This window comes from Triticum dicoccoides, chromosome 1B (assembly GCF_002162155.2).
Source record: "Triticum dicoccoides isolate Atlit2015 ecotype Zavitan chromosome 1B, WEW_v2.0, whole genome shotgun sequence".
Taxonomy (NCBI): Eukaryota; Viridiplantae; Streptophyta; class Magnoliopsida; order Poales; family Poaceae; genus Triticum; species Triticum dicoccoides.
In genome coordinates, this window is record NC_041381.1 from 106,128,414 (window position 1) to 106,133,728 (window position 5,315).

Here is a 5,315-nt window from a genome sequence, read left to right on the forward strand (position 1 = left end):
CCCTCCGCACAGCTGGGTCACCACGGCGTCGCTCTACATCGACGGCCATGCCGCGCGCTGGTACCAGGCGTACCGACAGACACATTGGTCACCAACGTGGGAGGAGTTCACCGCAGCGATTATCACTGAATTTGCCCCAGACGAATTCGAGACAGAGATGCATAAACTGCTGCAGCTTCGTCAGACCGGCACCGTCGTGGGGTACAGAACGGTGTTCGAGACCCACATGTATCATCTGCTCGCCCTTGACGCGTCGCTCAACCCCAAGCTGTTCATCACACAATTTCTGCTGGGCTTGCGGGACGATCTGTGGGCTGCGGTTCGCCTTCAGGAGCCGTCGAGCATCACCCGCGCGGCTGTGCTGGCCCGGATCGTCGAAGAAGAGGCTGGCACGCAACATGCTCGACCGCGGATCATTCCGGCCGGGCGACCACCACCGCCGCTGCTACAGCCTCCTCCTCGAGCAGTGGGGGCGCCCCGACCAGGCGGCGCGGCCGCTCCCAACAACGATCTGGCACGCGAGCGACAACTGCGAGAACATCGCCGCGCCAACGGACTCTGCTTCAAATGCGGCGACCGCTACTCCCGCGAGCATCGATGCAAGCAGGCCACGCAGCTGCTGACGATTCAGGTCGACGAGTATGGGGAGGTGCTGAGCGACGACGCCGTGCACGCTCTCGACCTGCTCGACGCACCTGCGGATCAAGAACCGGAGCCGGAATGCTGCGTGCTCTCCACCCATGCGGTCGCCGGCACTGAGTCGCCGCACACCATTCGCCTGCGCGCACTCGTGGGCAACCAAGTCATGCTGCTCTTGGTGGACTCCGGGAGCACGCACAGCTTCGTGTCCAAGGCGTTCGCCGACCGCGTGCACGCCACCACGGTTCTTGTACCCCCGGTGGAAGTCAGGGTGTCTAATGGCGAGCGCATGACCTGCAACAGCATGGTGCAAGGGCTGAATTGGTGGATTTAGGGCCACACCTTCACCACCGACATGCGTCAACTGGAGCTGGGTGCTTACGACGGCGTGCTCGGCATGGACTGGCTCGAGCAGTTCAGCCCCATGAGCTGCCACTGGCTTGACAAGACGCTCTCGTTCGAGTACCACGGCGCCATGATCACCCTGCAAGGCATTCGACCGAAGCAGCATCAGCAGGTGGAGGAGATCGAGCCCGAGCAGTTGCGCAAATGGCACGCCGGCAACGACATTTGGTACATGGCCATGCTGGACCTGCCTCGTGCGCCCGAGCCATCTTCAAACAAAATCCCTCCAAGTGTACAGAGTGTTATGACGGACTTCGCTGACGTGATCGCCGAACCCAAGGGCCTGCCTCCTCACCGTCGCTATGATCACACGATCACCCTCGTCGACGACGCGCGCCCTGCAAACTTGCGCCCGTATCGCTACTCGCCACTCCAGAAGGACGAGATCGAACGCCAAGTTCAAGAGATGCTCCAGTCGGGCGTCATCGAGCACAACATGAGCCCGTTCGCCGCGCCCGTGCTCCTCATCAAGAAGAAGGACGGCACCTGGCGCTTTTGCGTCGACTATCGCCGGCTCAACGACGCCACGGTCAAGAACAGATTCCCCCTGCCCATCATCGACGAATTGCTCGACGAGCTGGCTGGTGCGGCCTTCTTCTCCAAGCTGGACCTCCGCGCTGGTTACCACCAGATTCGCATGCGCGCGGGCGACAAAGAGAAGACGGTGTTCAAGACGCACCATGGCCATTTTCACTTCAAGGTCATGCCGTTCGGACTGACGAACGCGCCGGCAACGTTCCAGTGCCTTATGAATCAAATCTTCTCCAAGTACGTGCGTAAATTCGTTATTATATTCTTGGATGACATTTTGATCTTCAGTGAAACTCTGGACGAGCACCTGGAACATCTTTGCCTCGTTCTCGCTCTGCTTCGGGAGCACCAACTATTCGTGAAGGAATCCAAATGCTCGTTCGCGCAAGACAGCATCTCTTATCTGGGCCACATCATCTCCAAGCAAGGCGTAGCCACGGACCCAGAGAAGACACAAGCAATGGTGGCATGGCCGGTTCCTGCAACTGCCACCGAGCTCCGCGGCTTCCTCGGCCTCACCGGCTACTACAACAAGTTCATTGCGCACTACAGCATCATTGCCAAGCCACTGACAAGTCTGCTGACCAAGAAGGGCTTTGAGTGAACAGAAAAAGCTTAGGTGGCATTCGATCTCCTCAAGTGCGCCATGGTGACCGCGCCGGTGCTCGCGCTCCTAGATTTTGCACGTCCATTTGTGATCGAAATGGACGCTTGCGACACGGGCGTGGGCACAGTGCTGGCACAGGAGGGGCACCCCATGGCGTTCCTCAACAAAGCCCTGGGGGTGCGCAACCAGAAGCTGTCGGCGTACGAGAAGGAGTTCATCGCCGTCATGATGGCCGTCGAGAAATGGCGCACGTACCTGTAGAGGGGCCCCTTCACCATCATCACGGATCACAAAAGCCTCTGCAACTTGCAAGATCAGCAGCTCGTCACTGATTTGCAGCGCAAGGCCATGGCCAAGCTGGTGGGACTGCAGTTTTAGTTCCGCTACAGGTGCGGCAGCGAAAACGGAGTTGCGGATGCTTTCTCTCGCGTGGGCGCGACACTCAGCCTCGACACGCTCTCCATCTGTCAGCCCCGCGTGGGGGCAGGAGGTGGCAAATTCGTACGCCACGGACGCCGATGCGCAGGATCGCCTGGCGCGCCTCGCGATCCACAGTCCCGACGACGATGGCTATGAACTCTACAAAGGGCTCATCCGCAAGCAGGAGCGCCTGTGGATCGGCAAGAACAGGGCATTGCGCACAAAGATCATCAGTGCGCTGCACGACAGTGCGCTCGGTGGCCACTCTGGCGCCACGGCCACCTACCAGCGCATCAAGAAGCTCTTCATCTGGGACGGACTGAAGACCGACGTCTCTGACTACGTCCGGTAGTGCCCTGTTTGTCAACACGCCAAACACGAGCAGTCCTGGCCGGCTGGCGCGCTGGCGCCCCTGCCCGTGCCAACAGCCCCCTGGCGCGACCTCACCATGGATTTTGTTGAGGGATTACCATCTTCAGAGGGCTTCAACTCCATCATGGTGGTGGTGGACAGGCTGACCAAATCAGCATACTTCATCCCTCTTCGTCATCCATTCAAGGCTCCTCAGGTGGCCAAGGTTTTTTGGGACCAGATTGTCAAGCTGCACGGCATCCCTAGCTCCATCGTCTCCGACCGCGACCGCGTCTTCACCAGCGCACTCTGGCGCGAGCTCTTCACCAACGCAGGCACCAAGTTACTCTTCTCCACTGCCTACCACCCTCAAACGGACGGCCAGAGCGAACGCGTCAACCAGTGCATGGAGATGTACTTGCGTTGCGCAGTGCACGACGCTCCCCGGCAATGGCGATGCTGGCTTCCGATAGCGAAGTTCTGGTACAACTCGTCGTTCCACTCGTCGATACAATGCACCCCCTTCAAAGCATTGTATGGCGTCGAGCCGAACCTGGGGGCCATGACACTTTGGGACGACAAGACGGTGCCCATGATCGACGGCGAGCCCTAGGATTGGAGACTTCACACGGCGCGTCTTCGGGAACAGATTCTCCGCGCCCAGCATCGCTTCAAGAAGCAGGCTGACCGACATCGCTCCGAGCGCTCCTTCGAGGTGGGCGACGTCGTGCTCCTCAAACTCCAGCCATACGCGCAGTCGTCGGTGGCGAACAGACCCTGCGCCAAGCTGGCTTACAAGTACTTTGGGCCGTTTGTGGTGCTCGACAAGAACGGCAAGCTGGCGTACAAACTGGAGCTGCCGGCGGACAGTAAAATTCACCCTGTCTTTCACGTCTCCCAGCTCAAGCCATTCACCCCCAACTATACTCCAGTCTTCTCCGAGCTACCAAGTCCACCCGAACTTGCCGGTCGCAACGACGAACCAGTGGAGATATTGGAGCGTCGCATGGTCAAGCGCGGTGCCAGCGCTCTGGTGCAAGTCAAGGTGCGTTGGCGCAACGACACGGAGGCGATCACTTGGGAGGACTACGACACTCTTCGTCAGCGATTTCCTCACGCGCCGGCCTTGGGGGAGCCAACAGCAGGAGATGAAGAACATCAAGGAGTTTCTGAAGATGACGCTCGCTCTGAAGGAGAGGGGAATGTCACACCGGCAGCACCAGGAGCTGCTACGATGGACGTGTGAATCGGTGGGCCTCGCTGCCTGCTGGCACGGACCCACCTGTAAGGCGTTTGGCCAAGTGTGGGCACGACTATTTAGCCAGCTGGTGCCATCGTGTGTGTGTGTGTTGAAACAGATTCTGAACTCTCCTCACCTACCCTGTATCTGCCTCCTTCCTTGGAAGGAACCTTCTCTCCTAAGTCTCGACTCATCCCCCTTTCCCTTCTCGATCCAATCTAGCGTAGATGAGTTCGTGACAGTGACGTTTTGCACATGCGTTCAGTCAAATCTTAGATCTTGACTACAAGTATCATTTAAATTATTTACATTTTTAATTTAAAAATCATACATATAGATTTGCCTCAAAACATATTAGATCTTGGCAAATACTATTTGTGATAGAAAAATATAGGAGTGGGATATGACAGTATGATCTGGCTCCACAAGCGAAGCAAAGCTATACAGTCCAGTCCAGTCCAGTACGCGCACAGCGCCCGTCCCGCCTCCCCACGCCGATGTCCCAGCCTCCACCTCCTCCGCCGCCGCTCCTCCTCCTTCACTCCCACCTCGCCGCCCTCACGCTCCTGGTCTCCGCACGCCGCCTTTGCCGCTGCCACAGAGAGCGTCCGCGCCGGGACGCTCAGCCCACAAGACGCACACCAGCTGTTCGACCAATTGCTGCGGCAGTCCACTCCGGTCCCCGGGCAAGCCCTGAACGGCTTCCTCGCCGGCCTTGCCCGTGCGCGAGACACCGACGCCTGCAGAGACGGCCCCTCCCTTGCCCTCACGCTCTTCAACCGCGTATACGGAGAAGAAGCCGGTCCACGGGTGGCGCCGCCCACAGTCCACACCTACAACATCCTGATGAACTGCTGCTGCCGCGTGGGTCGTTCAGACCTAGGGCTTGCCTACTTCAGCCGCCTCCTAAGGACCGGCCTCAAAGCGAACGAGGTCACCGCCAGCACCGTCCTCAAGTGCCTCTGCTGTGCAAAACCGGCAGATGAAGCTGTGAACGTGCTGCTTCATAGGATGTCCGTCCTCGGCTGTGTGCCTAATTCCTTCTCATACAACATAGTTCTAAAGAGCTTATGTGACGACAGCAGGAGCCAGCAAGCACTCGATCTGCTCCAGGTGATGGCA

General features: G+C 58.7%; 1 pseudogene; it reads left to right on the forward strand.

Annotated features, from left to right (window-relative positions):
• Positions 1-4,604: 4,604 nt before the first annotated feature.
• LOC119350201 overlaps positions 4,605-5,315 on the forward strand; it is a 2,863-nt pseudogene continuing 2,152 nt past the window's right edge.